At 36.9% G+C, this 24,758-nt stretch overlaps 1 protein-coding gene across 1 annotated transcript in view; it reads right to left on the bottom strand.

The window, feature by feature from the left end:
* Positions 1-18,351, bottom strand: part of hrh2 (histamine receptor H2) — a 71,680-nt gene extending 53,329 nt beyond the window's left edge. Inside the window, exon 1 of the mRNA XM_002938065.5 lies at positions 18,172-18,351. The gene's annotated coding sequence lies outside the window, so the exon portion shown is untranslated. The remainder of the gene's footprint in view (positions 1-18,171) is intronic.
* Positions 18,352-24,758: the final 6,407 nt, after the last annotated feature.

Genomic DNA, 24,758 nt, shown 5'->3' with positions numbered 1-24,758 from the left:
TATTTGGTGCCCAGTTGCAGACATTTTGGCAAGATGGATGCAACTGTGGTAGAGGCAGTACAATTATGTCAAGAGAAACACCAATTTGCATCTGCAATGACATTGGAATTGTGGGAAAAAAGTTAATTGTGAAAAAAAAAACTTGCGATTGGGCTTGAAATTGCACACTGCCAGTAAGTTAGTGAATGCACGCTTATATTTCTGCATGCTTTTTAATTGTATGTTTAAGACCTGTTCTCCCTCGAAAACAGATGTCAGTGTCTTTAACATGTCAGTGGACAGAGCAGAGCCAACCAAGTTTCATTTTTCAGGCCCAAAATTACTTATGCAGTGCAAATTGAGTGTTAAGAATGAAAACTTGCGAATCATTACGTTTCAAATGCTGACATTCTAATTAACTTAAGAGACAGTTGTCTCAGTAAAGGGAAAAACTGTTGAACTCGATGTTCTCTATCACGCCAACAGGAATACTATATAATTTAATATACAGTATGCTGCTTTTATGAGATAGTCTGGATTAAAAAAAAACAAATGAGCCCAGAGGAAACTGGCAAACATTAATTACAAGATGAGTTGACAGTGACAGATCCAATTCATAAAAAGAAAGGAAGCCATCAATCAGAATCAAAGGGTACAACTACTTGTTAACAGCAAGCAAAAGTTCAAGTGCCACTAAAATATCAAATAGTTAAATCAGTGCTATCAAACTAGTGAACTAGTGGCCTGTGCCCCCTCCCACCCCATGTGCCCCCCACCGCCTTTCTGGCTGCTGTGACTGCTTACCTTGAGCTTTCAATGGGATCAGTACTGAGATTAACTGGCCCCCTGCATTGTTCACACCTTAGATTCAAGCTGTAAACCCCTGTATTGTTCATGTCTGTAAGACACCTGTAAGACCTCAGGCTCAGACTGTAAGCACCCACATTGTTCACCTGTTCACACCTCAGACAGACTGTAGCAGCAGCAAAAGCATTGTGTCTGTATACTGTATGTATTGACTGCCCTATGCTGCCTGTGTGTGCCATACTCTGCCTGCCCTACCATGCCTGTGTGTGCCATATTCTACCTGCCCTACCCTGCCTGTATGTACCATATTCTGCCTGCCCTATGCTGCCTGTGTGTGCCATACTCTGCCTGCCCTATGCTGCCTGTGTGCCATACTCTGTCTGCCCTACTCTGCCTGTGCATGTCATACTCTGCCTGCCATACCATGCCTGTGTGTGCCATATTCTGCCTGCCCTACCCTGCCTGTATGTGCCATATTCTGCCTGCCCTATGCTGCCTGTGGGAAGTAAACCTGGTGGGGGTTTGTACTGGGAGTTTGTTAGCATTTGGAAATAGCTGTTAAGGTGTGTAATTATTATGTGTGGGGGTTGCTGTGCTTCCCACAGGGAAGACTTAGCCATATGGTTTTAAGGGTGTGGCCTAATATGACCTAATAAACTTCTTTCACACATGAATGGGGGATATACCTGCAGTGAAGCAACAACCATTTGGGTTTTTGCTGCGCTACCACCATTAATTTGGGCACAGTCTTAACAAATCTTGTGATAACAAGGCTGTGGTTTAAAGTGGGTGCAGTTTATCGGCCCTCCATCATGTAGGCCAGAAAAATTTGGATCCTTGGTACCACAGAAGTTGGACAGCACTGAGTTGAGTGATTAAGACTAGAAATTAGTCAGCTGATTGTGATTTAAATATCTAATTATCCTGACTGCTTACAAGAAATTTAAAGAAGGAGCCCCCCTTAGCTGCTGTACTAGTCATGGTGAACTTGGTGCTCCTAGCATGTTTTGATTTGGATTTTTGTATATATTCAATATTTTTACATTGCATATCGTCATAGAAAGGTGTGAATATATCTAAATCATAACTGACAGTTCACAAGTCAACACATTTACAGACTTTACTTTCTGTTAGGTGGATAATGGAAAATAATGTCAATAAATGATAAAGTCAATAATGTTACTAACATTTGAAAATAGAACAAGTACCCAGGAAATTATAGACCAGTGTGCACACCTTTGAAGTAATATTAATAAATACTCCTTTATTCAGGAATAGATTATAAACCATTGATTGATTACAGAAAGTCAACATGGTTTTATGAAGAATTTATTGTGGTAAAAAATCTAATTAGTAATAAACTAAATGCATGACAGTTGATTTTTCAAAAGGGGTTGATTTTCCTGTAGAGGTTTGTGCATAAAAAATAAAGGCTATAATCTAAAAGAACAGGTTAAGCAGAAGAGATACATAGACTTTATATATGGCACACCTTCTGATTGGGCTTTACACTGGAGGTGAAATTGAGAATAAAGAGAATGTTTGAATGAGGAACAGAGGGTTGAAGATCCATACCACTTCCAGTTTTGTAAGTTTAGTTTGGTTATTAAATGACACATTTATAGCTCAGATGAAAACAATGTATTAATAGGAACATCTGTAAACACAAACCCTACATGCTTTGACTCCTATGCTGATGGATTATTCATTCAAGAACTACTACATTACACTCCAATACAGAGCTGTACCCTGCTGACTAAATAAGCCTTTTACCTTGTACTCTGAGTGTCTACACAGAATCTACTCCTTGCTTGTCCCTGCTTACTGGGTCCTTTTGCATCCAAAAACCTCCTTGAGGGATCCTGACACTGACTGAATCTTTCCTGGGATTCTAGACTCCATCCTCTTTCTCTCACTTAGGAGTTCTAAAGCATAGTGAGCAAAACTTAGGGGCCAGAGTTCGATTCTGGGGTAAAGAGTTTGTATGTTGTCTGTGTGGGTTATCTTTAGGTACTTTAGTGTCCTCCAACACTTCGAAAACATACTTGTACATTAGTTGGTCCTAAATCTATTCAACAGAATGGTCATTTAATGTGTAAAGTGCTGCAAAGTTCAAGAATTACAATGCTATACATACTGTACCTAGCAGTTCTTTTCTATTTACAGTACATGCGACGAGAAGAGAATGGACATGTGAAGACATATAAATTGCCATGGATTCTCCTAGCAGTGAGCTGAGTACACATACCAAATGTGCAATTCATTAAAGTATGTCTGATAAATGCAAACTATACACTAAGCCAAGGTTGTATACAGTGATCAGAAACAGTGCAGAGAAATTTGAAATCCAAGTGTTTTGTTTGTTTTTTTTTTACATGCCCAGATGATATAATATTGTTTTATTCATTTTCATTAGCATTCAACAAACCATCTGGCATCCAGAACACTGATGAGAACATTAGCATCTAAGCTTGTCATTTATTTGCTTATCAGCTGGGGGCTTCACCTTACATTTCATCTTGTAATATTTAGTTTGGGGCAGAATTTATTCCAAATAGTTTTGACTGCAATACAGCCACAGCTACATCGGTACCCTAGAAAATTATTTATATCTCCTTAGCATATGTTTTCAGTTTAGGCTTCGGAAAGCACGTACAGACGTGTTTAGCCATTATACTGTGTTTTCTTTCTGCTCATTATGAACTCGAGAAAGAGTTTTGCTTACTGTTGTATTGTAAGGAAAGGGCTGTACATACAGAGCATTATATAATGTTATGGCTTGAGAGAATTAAAGAATGCAGGGGAATTGCCTAGCAGTAAAGCCTTTGATGTGTTGATATATTGCAAATGTGTGCTTGTGCATTATGTTCTAATATTAGTCTGCATGGGAAAAGCCTGTTACTAGTACTAGGGAATCCTACTGATTTATAGCCATTTTGTCTCTCTGGATGAGCATTCTGCATTCTGTCCCTAAACACTGCTAGCTATCATTTACTTTTTCTGTGTTTTCTTGCCTCAGAATGATTTGAAATCTGTTGGGCTCAATAAAGAATGATGAGCACTTGACCTGAGATACCCTGCAGAGCGAGCTTCAGAACAAAGAGCATTGAGAGGAATTCAAGTTACAGGTTAAACTCATCAATGCACATTAAAACTCTGCTTGGAATAGCAAATACTGTACTTACTATATTCAGAAAACAATTTTTGATCCCTCTTATCAGCATTTGAAATGCATAGGGTTTGGTAATAACTTATTTTAGAGCTAGTGCAGAGCACACAGTAATACATCTATCACTTATATTGCTAGGGGTTGATAAACACAGTAACCCTTGTTAAATCATATTGAATCTCACAGTGTATATAAAATTGGAGCTGAAAATAATCTAGAGGGATGACAGTGAGACCCTCTCACATTCTCACAAATAGTGGAAAGCCTAATTGCGTAGGATGTGGTGGGGGAGATCGTTGCAGGATTAAGGGCACTGCATTTTCCCCTTATAATTGAGATTGCTGTTCTTTAACATGGTTTTAGTAAAATGTAAATGCTAAGGACTCAGGTGCTGATTTCTAGGGATGTAGTGAAACATATCTGTCCTGCTCACTTTTTGATCTTGCCAGCAGTAAAGGCTTCTGCCATCTGAAAATCCCCCAAGAACACTTCTTCAAATTCATGCTCTAGTATAAGGACAAGAGCAGATTGTGCATTTTCTTCTTGTTACCATGATAGCAATGGGATTTGAGAGAGAAATCTGAAAATTGTTTTTCCCCTCACAGGATAATGCCTGAAGGGGTCTGTATATTGTGGCAAGTGATGCTTGAAAAGCACAGCCTTCACACTGTTTGCATTTCACGGCTATATGCACTGAACTGTGGAGCTATATCAATTTCTGCTTCAAAAATATAAAAAAGTGAAAGTTGAACTGCTGAATAACACCACAATGGTTTATATCCCAGGATGAGTATACATAGCATTATACCATGTGGGGTCTTGAAACAAAATTAAAGATACATCAACATTCTGTTATACTGTTTCATCAGATCCTCATGCTCTGAAAATGAGGTGGCTCCAGCTTAATTATAGATGCAAGAGAATGCCACCATGAAAACCCAGTTTATCATCTAGTAATATTGCTCTTATCTAACATAATATGCAGTTTTGGTTTGCCACTATTAAACTGTAGTCAAACGGAAAGCTGTTTAAGTGTTTGGTGCGAGGAAAAATAGTGCTAAAAGGTAATGTAAAGTCCACCTCAAAATTGATACTAAACATGTTCAGATAAGAGAGATAAATGAGTGAGTTGGGACAATGTCAACTTGCTGACAGGACTCAATATTAGACTTGTTTGGAAAACCTGCACTGAGCTGGTGAAAAGCAGTTGCTTGACAAGGGGACTTCTCAATTGACCCTTCATCTTGAGCCATCCCAGTGAACCCCCTTTTTATATACCTTAATGAAACACGAGGACACAGAGGTGGGGTAAAATAAAAAGGCCCCAGCATTTTTTTTCCACATATTTATCAAATAAATAGGACCTTGTCAGTCTAACCCAAGGAAATACTCTAAAACCAGAATTCCAGAAGAGATCGCTACTATTCTATACCGTTTCTTACTGAAGAATTGAATTCCACTTCCAGAGTTGTCATTTGAGATATAACACATTTGAGATATAAACACTATAACATTATATCTGCAACTGAGTATTAGACTGACTCTACCAACAGAGAGGATGGCCCCAAACTCTCCTACCAGCAGGAGCTGCATCTTCCACCGTGAGAGAAGTTCAGCAGCCCTGCTGCCGGTCCTGGACCTGCAGTGTCTCTATGATAGGAAATCCAAGTAGGCTCTGACCTTGCATAAGCAGTAGTAGTGTCTGTATCAATCAACCCACCATGCAGTTATAAGAGAGAACCTTCTTTCTCCCTCATATATCCACTGTTTTGATCCAGAGGAAGGAAAAAAAACCCAGCTTAAAGCCAATGCCACTTATGTCTCAAGAGGGAAAATAATTACTTCCTGACCCCCATGGCGATCAGAAACATTCCCTGGATCAAGCAATCGTAGTTAACATGAATTCATACAATGCTGACTCTCGAGTTTATACTGTATAAAGATACAGAAAGCACAATATAACAATGCATTCAGCAAATCATTAACTTTCAGTTATTAATAAATAATATGAGAACATAAAGAAGGAAAATCCTGACGTTTTCACAAAATATGCAAAAAGGGGGAAGGTGGGTGGAATGTTTCTACCTGCTCAGAAGATAAGGAAGTGAGTGCTTCATTTCCTGACATCATGTCCCTCTCTTTCTCCGCCCCCCCAGCCCAGTTTCTCCTGCCTTAACTCTTTCCTTCTCACCCAATCACAGCTACTATTGATTCTGCCAATCTCTAAACATAAACCAGTGTACAAGGGATTCAGATCCCTTGTCATGCAGCCCCTGTGCTTATAGCTTCAGGGCTTTCCTATCCTCAAACTATCAGCACAGTCATTGAAAGAATATGGTGCCTGAGTAGGAAAGCTGCCTACATATTCAACTGACCCTGTAGCCCTTTAAATGCTGCTCTGAAAGTGAATTGCTGAGCCCACAAGCAGATATTAGCTGCGTAAAACTGATAATATCTATAATACAGGTAAGAAAAGTGCATAGAGAAGCACTCAAACATGTTCACTTTAATTTTTGGAGGGACTTTATATCAGCTTTAATGTTTCCATAGCAATTTCAGAAACAAAGAAGAAGGAGCAAAGTACACAAAGAGCACGGAAGAGTTTTGTACGACAATTCATTTAAATTACATGCACTTCTGGACCCGCAGAACCTGCATTTTTCCTTGAAGAATATGTCCCTGCTGCTGCAGGAGTACAGCTCCCAGCATGCTTTTACATATAGTAATATGTTTGAATATGACATCAATTATACTAGGCAACATTTAGGCAGTGTATGGTAACTACTGTTCAAATAACAGAATGTAACTATATTGGAAATACAAGATTTGCAACATGCACTATAATTAAGCAACTGATAACATAAAAATATATGTTTCTGCTTAACCAGGATATTTAAAACATACAAAGATACATTGAGATGAAGAATAGATATCCTAGGCCTGTGATTTATCTGATATTTTGGCAAAAGACATGGTTAAAATTGTTCTTTTGTTGTTTCTGTTACTAAAAAAAGCAAAATTCTTCTTAGAATTCCCAGCTGCACAAGGATAAACAGTTTAGCATAGTTCAGACCAGTCACATGGTGGCACAATAAGGATAAAAGAAAAATGAGTAGAAGGAAACTACACTTTTATACATTTTTGATGTATGATTTATCCCCTCTGATACAAAACACATTGGATTATAAGGTTGCCTATGTCCCTGTCCTATGTTTTGGATTGTGTTTAACAGAAAATGCTATCAAGGATCTTTATATAATGTAAAACTTTATATGTTAAAATGTGGTTTATAGTGCAATACCTTCGCTTCAATTTTTTTTTCAGGAAGCTGTAATGTACAATAAGTTCTTGCATTGACATAGAGATTCATATAAAATACAAGATCAAGTTTATTGCTGACTGTGATTTTATGCAAGAAGCAATCGCATTATTCACTTTGGGGTACATAGAATTTGTAGGCATTGTTATTGCCAGGGTCCATAAATCCATTATTTAGTTGTGTTTAGATGTCACAAGGGGGCCCACATATTTCTTTCATAGGAAGCCATATTATTGCCATAATATTGATTCCCCTTCCACCTCACGTTTATAAAATAACTTGGGAATAATTATTTGGAAAACTGGTTCTTTCACAGCACTTGATCATCAATAGAAATGCCTCATCTCTGGGAACTATCATACTGATATTAAAGGAACAGTAACACCAAAAAATTCAAGTGTATAAAAGAAATTCCAATATAATGTACTGCTGCCCTGCACTGGTACAACTGGTGTGTTTGCCTCAGAAACACTACTATGGTTTATATAAAGAATGCAGCTGTGGAGCCATGGGGGCAGCCATTCAAAGGAGAAAAGGCACAGGCACTTAGCAGATAACAGATAAAACACTATTGTATTCTACAGAGCTTATCAGTTATCTGCTATGTAACCTGTGCCTTTTCTCCTTTTTTCCAGCTTGAATGGCTGCCCCCATGGCTACACAGCAGCTTATTTATATAAACTATAGTAGAGTTACTGTAGCAAACACACAACTTTTACCAGTGCAGGGCAACAGTACATTATATTTCTTTTACTTTAAAACTCTTTAATTTTTTGGTGTTACTGTTCCTTTAAGTCAGCTTGTATCAATGTTTAGTCTAAACTAAGTCCAAACTACCATGGCCACATTTGGTTAATTGATGATATTTCAAATAGATAAAGTTGAGACCTGGCAATAAAGATGAAGGTACACCATTGGAACTTGTAATATAAGAAGTTAAAAATAATCTAATCTAATATAGAGGAACTGAATAATAAGTAAAATGAATATCACAGGCCACACCTTAAGGTGCCGGCACTATTATTCCTACATGGGTACAAGACTCAACTTGCTGAATGGCACTAGAATGTCCTACATTTAATGTTAGTCTCTCAGCCTTCCATTCCCAAAATAATAACCACAAAATGATATTAGGGGAAAATGGCATTTACTGATGCACCGTGTTCTCTGCATTTATTTTAAATCTTGAAAGCAATTAATTTCTATGCATAGCTTGACAATTTCATTACATACCAAGTTGTTTCCCAGCCTGAAAAAGTATAAATAGAAAAAAGATCATTCCAGAATGCGTGCGATGGGTGTTTTTATAAACCTTTGTCTGAGATTTTATATTTTTAGCTGAATTCTGTGTGTTTTTGAAAGGTTGTGTTCAGATACCAGCAATATTTGTTGTAAATGCATTTTTTAAAGAGGTGTGGATTTGCCTCCTGCAACCTCCTTGTTTTTTTTTTTATAAAGAAATAGAAAAAGGGTATACTGCTCACATAAGGTATGATGATCCAAATTACAGAAAGATCAGTCCTGAACATTTTGGATAACAGATCCCATACCTAAGGCCCACCAAAGAACTCAACCTTAAGGGCCCACCATTCCAGCCAGAAACCACATGCTACAAGCCATTTTATTTATTATATTTCTTATTCTATCTCTGCTTTAAGCCTTCTTCTACTATCATACTACCTCAACTTTTTCCATCAGATTCTTTTTCTCACAGGCATTTGCCACTTTTTCCCAAACCCATATTTGCAGTTCTCCACCTTCTTATTCCTCAAATATGACCCCCTCTATCCTCCCTCTTTCAACCAGCCATTCTCCTTTTATCATGTGCCCTTGCTTCTCTATGCTTTTCTCTCCATATTTCGACCCCCTGCCCACATATTCAATCAAAACCTCACTTACCCCCTTCCTTAGATAGGCTACTTTCCCAAGAATGCCTCTGGGTACCCTCCATTCCTTGCTGGAAACTCCTTTTAAACTCCTTTTAAATATTAATATAAAAATCTTTATTTGGCCTGAACTGCTCACACTGGAACCATGTAGCAAAGGTACTCAAGAAAATGCAAGAACAAGAAGTTATGAATATCGTAAATTATATAGTCAATAAATTAACCCCTTTTGTAAAATATACAGATTATAAGTCACTGACGAGTACCATGACCATATAAAGGTATGAGGCTGAAGGCCGAGTGCTTTTAAACAGGTCATGGAACTCCAAGGTGACTTATAATATCCTCATGTTTTTCAACAGAAATTACATGACTATGCACAGATTCTAACTGATAACATCACTAAGCACGTTTTATAAGGATACAATTTACAGGATATTCACGGCTCTTGCGTATGAATTTCTTATAAATGGTGCTTAGTAATGTCATCAGTTATAATCAATGCTTAGTGATTTGTGTCACATGGCTCATTGAGATTTATAAAAAATAATCTCAATGTAATCTCGTAGTAATGCCCCCTACTGTAAAACATAAGGATATAAGAGTCACCTGTATAAATGTCATGGGACTCCTCAGTGACTACTAATATCCTTATAATTCACAACATTAGTTTCAATATACATATATATTATTTAACTGATAATGAATACAGTCATGCAGATACAAAATCTTCTAACCCGTCTATCTAGAACTGCAGCTTGTGAGCAAACCTCTAAATGATCCTGATTTTGTAACCTTGTATACTATTACACTCTAAGGTTATTTTGTAACATAGCTGCTGCTTTGACCATGAATTACAGTGATTTTTAAGCCATGTCAAGTGCATGGTACTTCACTAGGAGAGCAGACTGATTGTCAATTAAGGTCTAACTAGGTGTTACAATCTGGTTCATTATTAAATGCCACTCATAATTGCCAGCATCAGATCTATTGTGTCCCACGGGCAGCTTCTGCAGGGGTCAGACACAGATAAAAGAACATACAGTTACAAACGTGAAGAGAAATAGAATTTGGAGTGAGGCTGAGCCACTCTGTGCATTTAAAAAGCAGTTTCTGCATTTAGAATATTGTAATTATTTATATTATATATTTTATGATAAATGCACAACATAACATTTTTTCTTTTGTACATTTTTTTTTTATTTATTCTTTACTTCTTACACAATGGCAGGTAATACACTACTACTGTCACACATTACAGCTATTTCTCATTTCAGCTCTTTAAATCACATACCATCAAGGCATATTTATTTTTCTATTTCTATTGTACAGGGCATTTACTAAAATACTACTATCATATAATAAATATACTTTTTGGGAAAGGATTTACAATGTACTGGTATTTTACCATTGTTCTTATTTGTTGTATAAGACTGACGTACTGATTTTGAAATGAATGCCTATTTTTAAGTTTAATCATGCCCATAGAATGCAAGACAGATACAGAACAAGCTGCTATATAGCAATGTTACAATTGCAATTTGACTGCAGATTCAATTATTTGACATAGATGCAAAGGGTCATGGGAGAGGGTCATGTTTAATAAAAATGCTCAGTGCCAAAATGCATGGCAAGCCATCTCCTGTAACCCAAAGCATAACACACACCACACATAACTTTGGATCAGAGGAGGCTACAGCATTTTGTTACATAACTTGTAGATATAGTAACAGGTATAACCAGCTGTTCTTATGAACCACCATATCCCCTTTCCTAACTGTGACAATCCTTCCCCTCCCTACTCCTGACACCCAAGCCAGTTTTTACTTAATCCATTGAGGTAGGATAAGGGTTTCTATTGGGCTGCTGAGCTACTTAAAATGGCACCCAAACAATAGGTCCTGTAGTTGAATCCACCACCCACTCTCCCTAAACACCTTAGTTTCCCCTTACAAGTCCCACCACAGCCCCACAACCAATTGGCTGTCTCCCCTTTGTCACCATGCCTCACTTCTGCCTATTGCTCTGGGAGGCCAATTGCAATTGCATCTCTTTTGATGAATCAAACTTTAGGATGCTGTACAAGAGTAAGTACTCTTTAAATGAGTCTATCTGAATCCCCTGTAGCTGAAGCAGAGGTAAGGAGTCAGCTAAGCTCTCCTCAAGGGGCAGAATGTCCCGAGCCACTGGTTGTAAACACTGTTGTGAAAGGCTTGTTTACCTTTTAAGTAACTTGCCCAAGGTCACAGAAAATTTAACATGCAAATCATTGGTGGTCACCTGGAATCAAATTGGGTTCAGTGACCATTCCTTTATAATGCCTTTTTAAAAAAGTAAGCATCACCGGGGCAATATTGAAAATTTACACTGGACACACTGGTAACAGATTCATTTCGCTTCAACAAAAAATGTGCAAAACCAGGAAAAATTTGCAAAACGGTTGGGGAATTTGGGAATGCTCCTACCACGTTTTGTTACTTTTTTTACACAACCGCGACTTTTCTTTATGCAACTGCGACTTTTTCCTCTCTCAGTTCATTTTTTTCACAGCAAATTGTTGCGCGAGTTTTGCGAAAAACATTCACCAAAGCAAAAATGTCACAGTAAAATCCATGCCTGGGGGAAAATTTTGCTTGCCATTAGTTCTTACCATATTTTCCTTAATATGTGCCTAGATCCATTACTCAACTATTATGCTGCAACCTGTAATTCCCACTTGAAATGGGACTGCAGCTAATTCTGGTATCTGTAACCAGTCACATTACTCTGCCTAGTTACAGACTATTTCTATATGTACCCATTAACATCACTTTGTGTCCTCTTAGCATACTGGTGGTACAAACATAATTAAGACATAATGTATGGCTTGGATGGATGACCATGTCCCATCATGTCAAGCAGATCATTATCACACCTTTGCTACCGAAACATGGTGCCTTGAAAGCAAAGTTTGATGTTTGCTTCACCTTTAGCTTGAACCGACCCTCTCATCACAACAATATATATATGCATTCTACTGCAATCAGTAATGTGGCCCTAGGCGTTTACTCTTTATTACACAGCAGTTGTTATATTGCACTTTACCAGTTATATCTAGTTCATGGTTGTTAAGTAATATTAGTAGCAAGAGTAAGCATGGACAATCCAGATACCAATAATGAATTACATGATCTGTTTGTGTATATTAAGTCTGCCAGCATTTTTGTACAACTGTAGTTATTTTCTGATAAAAACAGTTGAGAATGCTGCTTTCAAAACACTTACCTAATAAGCATTCATTGTGTATTTTTTATTGGGCATGACAACTAGTTGAGAACTGATTTTGCTATGACTTTATTGCAGGAATTAGTCTGTAAAGGTGGCCATACACGCACCGATATTATCGTACGAAACCTCGTTTCGTACGATAATCGGTGCGTGTATGGCATGTCAGCGAGCCGACCGATATCGCAGGAAGCTGCTGAAATCGGTCGGCTCGCTGATCGGCCAAGTTAGAAAATTTTGATCGGGCGCCATAGAAGGCGCCTGACCAAAATTCTCCCTTCAGAGCTGAATCGGCAGAAGGAGGTAGAAATCCTATTGTTTCTACCTCCTTACCTGCCGATTCAGCCCTGAATGGTGTGTGGCGGATCTGACGATGTTTCGTGCGACCGATGGTCGTACGAAACATCGTCGGATCGCCACGTGTATGGCCAGCTTTAGTCCACCGCTCTAGTTTTGACATGTTTTTTTTGGTAGTAGCTGAATTTCAGATTGCATAATAAAATGTGCTATAATCTTATCATGAAGGATTTATTTGACACATGAAAGAAACAGTCTGTTTTTTAATTCACCTCATCTAATATACTACATGCACTAATACAATTACATCATGTGTACAAATTGTTGTTTGAAAGATCCAGTTTTCATAAAATTATCTGTATAGCTGGATTCAAAAAGTTCAGAGAACTGGTTTTTCCAAATTTCTTGTGTGATATATGAGAATAAAGAGATTTCAGACCAACAACTCTTGTTGGTGTGAGATTGAGAATCACATGACTAGAAGCAATAACATAGGTTCATATTAAAAAAAAGTCATATGTGCCATAAGCATGACCAGTGTTGCTTTAGTTTTAATTAGTGATGGGCAAAATTATTCAGCAGGCATAGTTTCACAACAAATTTCCACATTTTGCCATTGGCGGATTTTTTCACGAAACTGGCGACAAATTTGGTGCAGAAAAATTTACCACACGCCTAAAAATTGTCGCCCACATAAAAAAAATGGTCGCTAAAGTAAAAAATGACAGTTTTTGTCGATGTGCAACATTTACGCTCATCACTAGTTTTAATATAATATAGGTCATCACATTTGTTGCATGAAAACTGCAACTTTTTTGTACTGCCGCACAAAAGCCAGCATAAAAAAAAAACCAAAGCACAGAAAGATCTTTCAGTCGTAAAAGGGGCATCTACCATTGACTTCAACACAATCTTGAGACTGGTTTAGTGTATTTTTGCATTTGGATTTGCAGTGGTTTTGACGCATAATAAGTAGCTACAAAATCAAGCATTTTTGTTTCAGTGACAAAATCAGGTTTTGGTGTCAAAAAAACTGAACCAAAAAAATTCAAGCTTTAATAAATTCCCCCTCAGGTCTTTATGTTAGTGAAGCTGTTACTAAATCTGACACTGAAAACCAAAACTCAACACTGAAATGGAGATATTACACATGATTTGATAATAGAGCTGAATATGCAGTTTATCTGATCAACTGGAGTTATTTCATCCAAGCACATATGGGTTCATGTCTGCTCTTGTCTCCTACACGGACAGCAGATACAGCCTGAGAAAAATCCCAGAGTCCTGTTTCTATTTTTATGGATCAAGTGTCCATATTTTAACAGCAGCAGACCTTGCTGCATGCAGTGCTATTTGTACAACCTTGTCTTTGCTGTACGAATGCCTAATTCCGAAAAAGAGTGATGTGATACAGGATGTATTGTGAGTGCACTGCTTACCCCTCCCTCCCTCCCTCATTTCCCTTTCCACTGAGCAAAAGTGATATGACACGCCATGGAAATCTGTTGCCAAATGTGACAGAACTCAGTTTCCTGGGCTGAAAGATCAACATCTTCTGTGCTGGATGGCAGCTGCTGCCCATAGCACCCCTGGCAGCATAGGTCACTGTTAGACAGAGTGTCAAACTAACAGATGTGTTTCAATACACCACAGGTACCTCTAAAGGTAGACACTTATTGATACAAAAGGGAAAGTGAGAATCACTGTTGAAAAATTTGGTAACACTGTTTTTAGCACAATAATGTAAACACTGTTGGACTCATGAACTAATTGTATATCCAGAAGTGCTGGAATGCAGAATTCTACCCATCCAATATAGGGAGCACTTGTATCTATTCCGCTAGCAGGTGCATTGGACTGGATTTTTAATAAAGCTTTATATGTCCAGCACATGAGTGCAAGGGGTACTTAGTACTTTACACTTGCCATAATCACCTCCTTCAGTGTTCCCCATCTTGAGAGTTCTAAATGCCAAGCTAGGAGACTTAAAAGTGTGGCCCTTGTGCTACACAAATCCTGCTTATTCTGTATCCAGCACTTCTAAACGCAGGCTGCACTGCCTACAAAGTGAAGTGAAGGGCAAGTTTTAAGACAGGGCATTTTGTGCCTGATGTTTGTACTTTGCACCTTACTCCATATTTTCCATCCGCTTCATTTTCAGACCCTTATATTATGTCCAATATTAGTTCTAACACATTTATGTCATGTATCTGTATCCTGAAATATGCATGACCAAGGCTGTATCCTGCACTTTGGGTAAGCTGAACGCCTTACAAATCCTTTGCAATGTGGGCACCAAATAGCAATTAATTATTAAAAAAACAAAACATTTATCCTTATGTTGCAACAGTTTCTGATAATGGGTATATAAATATATGAGCATACAAGTGTCCTATATTTGAATAAACTAAAAAAATAACAATTACTTGAACCAGTGTAATGCTATTTTTAACTTGTCTGAGTGCTTCTTGCCTTCAATGCTGTGTTAATGACAGGTTTAAAACAGATTTACATGGCACATTCTGGCAGCATGGCAACTGTTAGAGTTCCCTGCTAGAGTTGGAAGAGTTCCACCATGCAGGGTGGCTATGAAGACCACATATTGATATGATATGACTTGATATAATATAAATATTGATATCATATTACATGAAGTGTGAAAAAAATAATTTAATTTTGATGTTTCCAACCTTTCTACTACCAGGTTTTGTTGATGGGCTCACCCTGTTCAGATTGTCTGCCCTTTTGGAGCACAGTCATAACCCTGTAACAAGTACATTATGTACCTTTTCAGTTCATGGCTTTCATCTTATTTTTAATAGAAATATGGAAATCTGGCAGTAAATCTTCCCTACAATGCCAGCCAAATATCAGTGAATAGATGGTGCCAGTACACCTTGCTACATCCATTTGCTGTATCTCTATTTGTCTTTTATGTTTTTGTGGTTCAGATGTCATATGTGTCTGGCCACCCCACACCATTTCTGTCTTTGTTGGTCTGTTTTTGTTGTTGCTTCATAGTTACACTGTTTACCATCTTTTATATACTTAGGTAAAACCTTTACTTTGTTTGACATTTAGACTTTTTAGTGCAGTTCTTTAATATACCCCTTCATGTATGTGCATGGTGTTTTCTCATCAGTGTCTTTAGTATGCAACATGGTTGCACCCTCTAGAGAAGTCTGTTAGTGATTGGCAGCTTTGCTCTTTAACATACTGAGTGTTCAATGTGTGTGTGAAGTTGCAAAGGTCAGCACAATATGATATCAGATATAAAGTGAGATAGATATTAATCGTTACTGTATAATTTAGTAACCCAAGGTGAGATCTAACCTTGGTATTGCTACCCAGCGGTGAAAAACTAGATCATATACATTATGTAAGTGAAGAGTTTGAAGGCATAAAAATGAAAAGTGGATAGTTTCTTTGAAAATACAGTGGCCAGTAGTAGTTTACATTAGAAAAGTTCCCAAGTGAACCAATAATGCACACTTTAATCTCCAAAGATTATAATGCAAAAACAGGAAATACTTTATTAATGGTTAATAGCTAGACTTTATGACAGCTTACAACACATTGTAGAATGTATTCCTTTATTTTGTCAAAAGACACAAGATAGGAGTAAGGCACTTGCACTTAAAGATAGATAATTCATCCACCAGAAACACTGTAAAATGAATCCCCTCAAAAGATTGTGGAAATGCTAATATAAATCATATTTAGTCAAGAATAGTTATAACAAAGTTTACGGATGTTAGTTACCACCTAAGATCTGACTAAGCTGCTCTATTCTTCTGTCAAATGGAGCTTGCACCAATGGTTTCAACAGCTAACTTGACCTGAAAATTTTGCAAGCTTGCATTGCCTTCTTCAGGATGTGTAGCCATGTCTGGAAATAGGCTTTACATGGCTAGCCAGACATGGAAAAGGCCTCAGAGTTCTAAAAACATGCAACATCTTCTGAAACAAGTTAGCCATGATATGTACTGCTTGAAGGTCCTATAAGCTCAAATCTACAGTAAATGACAGTAAGAAAATGAATGCTATTAACTTAATATTTGCTAGAAATGAAGAAAACATAATAATGAGGAAAAATGTTTTTTAAAGATATTTTTCTATCTTTACAATTAAAAATGTATGAAATATTTTATATAGGACAAATGTTTAGGCACAAAGGATCCAAGTAATTCCACCTGTAGACATATTCAAAGGCCACATTGTACCAAGTCTACCTCTCCTTCACTCTCATAACCAACAAGTAGAGCAATAAAAGCAGATGGCAAACACTAATAAAACTTCTGAAACTCTCGGTCTGTTTTTTCTTAACATACTGTGGACAATATATACATCACAAAAACACGAGACGAGGAAAAAAACTTGTAGAATCTTCAAATATAAACTGTTGTAAAAATCAATTTAAGATACTGGTGTCATTTTTAGACACCTTGCAACATCACTGTACCATAATGATTAAGCTTTGTTTGCTCTGCTAAGTTGTTGTTAATGTCACAATCCATTAAACTCTATTGAACAAATACCATACTCACATCTATGTTTGTGTTTAATGGAATGAAATAGATTGGTTGTGTGTTGAATCTGAGAATTTAAGACTGCTGTTTGGTTAGCAAAGAGTGAAACAAACATCCTCACACTTTTATACAACATTCAATCTTGGAAATCATCTAACCAAAATATTTATGGAAGAAAGATTTCATTTGACATTTTTTGCACATTCTGGAAAAGGGGCTGCTTTTTTTTGCTGTAATTTTTCTTATGAGATAGAGAATTTGCACAGGATTTTGTAACGTAAACATATTTGTCAGTAAACAATGTTTCCAATGAGGCTTTAGTCAACTCATTTGACATTTATTTAATTTGGATACAAACAAAAAACTTGAGCACCTTACAGCATTGTGTTTTAGGTACTTATAATATACTTACAAGCCCTTTGAGACCAAGACTTGTTGTGTCGAAAAACTTACTGCATAGAATCTCAATGGCTGTATATTCAAAGTGATAATAACAGCGGCACTAATAAAAATACACAGGTGTATTTATGGCTTTGAGAACTTTAAGGCAATCACACTCAGGGGTCAGCTTTTCATGATGCAATTACTAGGGTGAAAATCTACTTTAGTAGAGTCAATTCCCCTCCCAAAACCATACATTTGTAGACACAAGAGTGCAGAAGATTTATTAAGTATAATACATATCTATAAGTTTACATGACTTATAACTTATGTCTCTCTTTTTTCTATGCAAATCAGTAGAAAATCCAGTATAGGTTACATTATATCAACATGGAAATCCTAATGACTGAACCATAAATATTTAGTTAAATTAAAAAAAAACTTCAATTTCCTGAATGATTGCAAGCCATCGTACTTGGCAGAGTCATCAGTGATGTAGCAAGTAAACACAAAAGGCTTGTTAAGAGAAGAAGTGCCTACCTGAGAACCAAAGAGTGAATGAAAGCAGTAGCTTCAGCGGGTACTTGGAACATTCCAGCCTCCTTGACTTCCCATTCCTCTTCAAAAGAATATCACATCCAAGCTGTTGTCATTGCACCCAGAACTAGTGTAGTGCTCCCATTCAATGCAGCTCCTTCCTTCTCTTACAGAGGCATGCAAGCATTGCTCTGAATATAGAGTGACTCACGCAGGCAGAAAAGAGAGGTGGGAGGGATTATGCTCTGTAATCTCACAGCAAACTACATTATTCGGCAACCCTCTACAGAAGTGCAAAGCGCTGGCTCTGTATTTAATCATCTATTAACTCTCTTAAATGCAACGCAGCGTCTGTCACGGATGACATAACCCCATTAAGAATGACAGTTTTGGCATCCTGATCCAAAAGTGACCCTTCTGTGTTTCATTCACAGCTTTCGAGGAAGCTGCAGAAAACACGAGATGCTCTTGTTAATGAGCAAAGTTCAATTGAAGTTAAGTAGTAACAGAGAAAAATGTATTTTTGGGGTCAAGAAGAGAAGCAAACATCTGTATAGCAGTAGAGCCACACACTGCTATATACTGCTGTAGCTGTAGGTATAAACAAAATACAATTGTTTACCTCCTATCCATATAGAAACCATCCACGCTGACAGTTTTAAGGAGTTGGCTCTGGCATGATTACAAAGTTACACTAAAAGCATTTTATATTAACATTTTTGTTATGCTTAAAACATTAATGTAAGTCTATGTGGAGGTGGGAAGTTCTGATGAATATGTGTTTAGAGAGGGAAAATTACACTTTTCTGTTATTGCTTTATTGATCTCAAGTGTTGACTGGAACCCTTACACCTTTATTTCGAATAAATGATATTTTCTTTTTCTATCGAATCTAAAATGAACACAAAGTACAAAGTAAAAAAAGACAGGCTTTGTATATGTATAGTGACTTTAGATGGAACATGGCAGGTTTCATTTCACTTAAATATCATATGTATTAAACATTTACTGTTTGTTGGATACTGGGTAGCTGTTACCTTATAGTATTATTTCTGAATGTTTGATAAAATGTACTTTTGCGGGCAGCAAAAATGTAAGTCTGTGTTCATATGTTGAAGCAAAAATGTTCTACAGAGCTTTTAACTTGCAACTACTGATTATATAGAGTTTTCCTGACTTTCAACTTTTTATTTATCTTGAGAAAGTTGCTATTACTACTATGCATTCTATGTAGTGTTTTGATGTATATTAGTTACATATACCCCTAACAATTTGGAACCCAGAAAATGTATAGATATAATGTTATTTGATTTAGAGACCTTTGTCCATTTTGATTGGTTATATGTAATTATGGGTATGGTTTAGGTTTGATATAAATAGTGTTTGGGAACACTGGTTGTACTACTGCCTACGATTAAGTACCATAGGGTTACGAAAGGCGGAAGGTAGTTACACCTTGAGGTTTGTATGTACTTTAATTTTATAATATGAAGACTTGAATAAAGTTATATTTTTAATGCACTAGTTTTGTCATGGGATATTTTTTTCTTTGTTTTAGGCAAAGTATTCTCCTAAATACTGAACCCCTCCATTGGAAATATCACCTTGTATCAAACATAAAGGGGACATTTACCAGTTATAAAACTCCTAGCTCCCAAAATTAGGTGTCCCAATCTGAATAATAGATGTAAGAGGATTCACCACTATGCTCCAAGTATGGGACCTTGTAATCCAGAATACTCAGGGCCTAGGGTTTTCTGGATCAATAATTTGGACCACCATATTGTAGGTCTGCTAAAAGAAAATCATTAAAACCAAATGACCAAATTGTTTTGCCAACAATATGGATTCATTTAGCTTAGCTGGGATCAAGTTCAAGGTACTGTTTTATTATTACACAGAAAAAGGAAAAATCTGAATTACTTGACTAAAATGGAATCTATGGGGGATGGCCTTTCTGTAATTCAAGGATTTATGGGTTTCCAGATAATGGATCCTGGAGCTGTAATGTGACAATGCTCTAACTCAGCGGCATTATCATGTAAGGTTTGCTTGCTTATATATTACACAGTAATCACACATCAGAAGGCTGGATATAAAACTATTTAGGCATTCAGTGTTAGAAGAAATATGTCCAGTGCCTCCAGAAACAACTGCATGAGCAAAGAATAGAGAGCAAAATGTACATAGTGCAGGCAGATTCTCACTATAGGATCCTCTTTTACTGAAATTCTCCAGTGAGAATCATTCCCACTTATACTACAAACTCACTATGCAAGTTGATGGCCACATTGTCTTCAACAGGGCTTCTATTTTTGGATTTATATCTTTACATTGACAACAACATTTGAAATTTGACTTTTCCAATTTGCCGAGCAACTAAATTTTTTTTTACGCGTGCATATTTTTTTGCTGCAAATTTTCACAGAAGTTGCTCAAAACATTTGTCAATGGCGAGATGTGGAAATTTGCTGCAAATCCACGCCTGGTGAAAAAATTCGCTCATCACTAATTTTAAGTATCATAACCTTTGGACAGAAATGCACCATGTGATAAGTGCATTTTCCAGTTGAAGAGCTCAGGAAAAGTTTGATTGGTCCAGTAACAGCTGGATGGAACAACACATAGTAACATAGTTACACAGTTACATAGGGTTGTAGTCCCTCAAATCCAACCCTTCCAAGTAAACCCAGCACACACAAACCCACACCAACAATTATTACCCAGCTGTACAGTCTAAAAATAAGTCAATAGACAACACATAAAACTTATAGAACTGTAGTAAATCAAATTGCTGGTGGCAATATTGCTTTGGACATCCCTAAGACACCTTCATGTAATCATAACTGCACTCAAATTAGATCTCACCCATTTACGTGCACTCTTTCTATCCACATGAACAACTTAGGGCAGCTTCTGCAGCATAGGCCCCCTCTGCCTATGTAAAGTTGAGCAGAGGGGGCCACACTCTAGATGCTTTTCCTCTGCTTCCCAAGCCACTGATAATTACATATAATTAGAGCCAAATTAGCTGTGTGTACTATGACTTCTACTATTGAGGGTAAAATATCCCAGCATTCAAATGAACTTAGCTCAACTTTACATTTAACAAGTATGTTTATTGTTATATATCAACTGCACCACAGTATAACTGCTACATGTTTTGTTTATAGTTCAGCTTTATCAGACAGTCTTGACAACCTTGGATCTTCCCTCTAACTATTACCTCTCCTCGGGTACACTATAGAGTAATTGTTTTTATTAAAAAAGTTCTTTTTTTTAAATTTAGCCACATACATGTAAAACAAATTGGTATATAAAGATTTAGAGAAGCATACCAGTGATTAGCTAAAAACATAAAAAAAGATAGAGGGGTAAAAATCTTTGTAATCTGAAGATTCATCTTGATTACATTTGTAACAAAAATTGCTATATATATTGACTCATCTGGGCCCTGACACTGAATTTTCCAAACCTGTAATCCATAGGCCTTCTGAATGCCTCTGGTGTGCTTTCAAAAACTGTGCTGTTGCTGATCTCTTTTTATGCTCTAAGGGTGAAGACACACAGAGCTACTAGTAGCTAGAGATATAGCGAACTGTTCGCCGGCGAACTAATTTGCGTGAACATCGGGTGTTCGCAAGTCCGCAAATTCGCGAACTTTTGGCGATGTTCGCCATTTTGGGTTCGCCGCGGTTTTTTTTGCGCCGCGTTTTTTCTCCTCGGTTTTTTCCACCGCGTTTTTTCGCTTCGGTTTTTCGCCTTTGCGTATACATAGGAATAGCTTGCGTTTTTTTTTTTGGCGTTATTTTTTGGCGGTTTTTTTACAAAGTATTTTTCAGAGAAATTTTTGCCCTTGATCCCCCTCCTGCATGCTACTGTCCAGGTCGTGGCACCCTTTAAACAACTTTAAAATCAGTTTTCTGGCCAGAAATGGCTTTTCTAGGTTTAAAGTTCGCCTTCCCATTGAAGTCTATGGGGTTCGCAAAGTTCGCGAATATTCGCGAGAGTCCGCGAACGGGTTCGCGAACATTTTTGGCGATGTTCGCTACATCCCTACTAGTAGCAGCAACTTGTTGTGGCTACTAAAAAAGACAATGCTTTATTTACTGATAACTGTCTCTGTGTGTGTTTTAGCAGAATCTGTTCTCAGTATTGTCTATGGCAGGGTATTTTCTGGAGTTTAGTAGCCTTGAAAAAGTAGCTGCTATTAGTAGCACAGTGTGTCTTCACCCTAATGCTTTATCCCAATCAGCATTATGGATTAGGGTAACATGATTTGGATTCTGGTTTTAAGGAATTGTGTTCTGGCCTGGAATGGGATACAAAATAGGGCCTGGCATTTTAAGTACACAGAGACTTACTTTTACCGTCTACTGTATATACAAAAGGGGGTATTAGGCACAAATCTGTCCATTCCCTTTGGGTCATAATATTTGTTGCCTAGAAGTATGTAATACACTGGACATGTATTTTTTTTTATTCTTGATTTGGAATATCTCTTACTTACACATTACTAGATCTTTTGCTCGTTCCAAAAGGTGTGTATCTCTGAACAATTTCTTCCCGCTTATTTACCAATGTCTCCTTACTTAGTCAAGAAATTCAGATTTTTCCTTTTTCTGTGTAATAATAAAACAGTACCTTGAACTTGATCCCAGCTAAACTACATAAATCCATATTGTTGGCAAAACAATTTGATTGGGTTTATTTAATGTTTCAATTATTTTTTTTTTAGCAGACCTGCAATATGGTGATCCAAATTATGGAAAGACCCCTTATCCAGAAAACCCCAAGCGCATCAAATTGGGCGCGGTCGCGTCAAAAAAAGCACGGGCGACCAAGAAAGACGCAGGCAACAAAAAAGACGTGGGCGACAAAAAAAATCGTGTGACAATTGCTGTTTCACAAATTTTATGGTGAAGTGAAACGGGACAGATTCGTTCATCACTACTTAAAATGTAAAATGTTTAGAATTTTTGTCTGTCGATTAGTTCTTCTGTGAGAACAGTAAATTGAGAAAATGATTTTACAATTTCTAGCAGTTACAGTCTGCTATGAAACTTTTAAGGCAGAAGGGAGAACAATGCATGAGATGGATGAAACATGTCCTCCACTATGCTATTTACACAGCAAATTATCTGTTTCCTGTAGAGTTGTAAATTGGGAAGAAAAGAGTCCCTTATAACCCTCTCTGTTGCACTCACTATCTGCTACAGGGACTTTTGTACAGCGACTGTACAATTTCCAAACTAGACAATAATGTAGCAACAGAGAACACTCTTAACAGTCCCATGGTAAATTCACTTGAGAATGGAAGGCTAGCCTTCTTTATCTTTGTAGGAAGTGTAGACATTGGTACGCTTTCCTAGTTTTGGAGGTGGTTTTTAAGGTCCAAGAAAAGTCATCTGCCAAATTCACTCCTTAGAACATCACACTGCTATATTTCAATCTACAATGCATGCAATATTACCATACATTAAGTCATAGACCAGTGGATTCTCTATTAGCCAAAATCCAAAAGACTACAGTTTAGATCGGTATATATTCCCAAAATTAAAATGAACATGTGAATACATTTCTCATATATTTCTGTGTGGCCTTGGAGCCCATTAGATCACCATATGACACTTCACTGTTAACTTAATATATATATATATAATAACATAAAGTACATGGTGATAGTGTTAGCCAGCCTGTGTGTTTTTTTTTGTTTTGTTTGTGGTCAATCAACTCTGGAGCTATTGCACATTATATTGCACCACAATGAACTAATGATCATTTCATTTACTTATAACCAATCTACCATCATATTATTGTTGCAATGGGTGCTTTTCATTACATACATACAATAGTGTATTAATTAAATTTCTACACATAGATATTCTCTTTCTTGTAATATCTGCATGGGGGCAAAAATTAATCCAAGCAGATTATGATTTATTTGATGCCAGTGCATAATGCTTATTTCAAATTTCTACAGGAAAGTGGATATTGGCTTATTAAGGAACTGCAATATTTAACCTCCCGGTAAAGATGCCTTATGTTCTTTAGTTTGAGACTTGCCATTTCTCTTCATTTAGAACTTGACAAGTAATTGATTGTAAAGCTCCTTCAGTTTGGTATATTAAAATAGTTACCCTTTCATATATATTTGGAATAGAAATATATATACTATATTTCTTTAATTATCATTTCCTTTTTTTGATTGCTTAGCTAAAAATTGGCAATTAAACTGGGAAAAAAGTTTTCTGCTTTAGTTACAATCCTTATTAATCCCTGTGCAAACCTTACAGCATGTAACTAGAAACAGTTAAATGTCCACATCAATTAGATTTTAAACACGGGAATAATATGAACAACATCAAAATTCTATGCATTTTTACATGACTTTGATAGCATTTGACTATTTCATCTACTTCAGGCCTTGCAATAATGTTTAAATCAATCCTACTTTGCCTTTCATTGTTTGAGAATGGATGCTACTTCACAATTAGCAAAAACAGACTGTGTATTTGTTCGGAAAAAAGCTAAATGTTACAGAACCACTTCAACTGCACTTTTAAAAATAGATCATTTGCATCTGTCAG

This window comes from Xenopus tropicalis, chromosome 3, assembly GCF_000004195.4.
Source record: "Xenopus tropicalis strain Nigerian chromosome 3, UCB_Xtro_10.0, whole genome shotgun sequence".
Classification (NCBI taxonomy): Eukaryota; Metazoa; Chordata; class Amphibia; order Anura; family Pipidae; genus Xenopus; species Xenopus tropicalis.
Note: the sequence above shows the minus strand (reverse complement) of the source record. Positions and strands in the feature narration are given on the sequence as shown.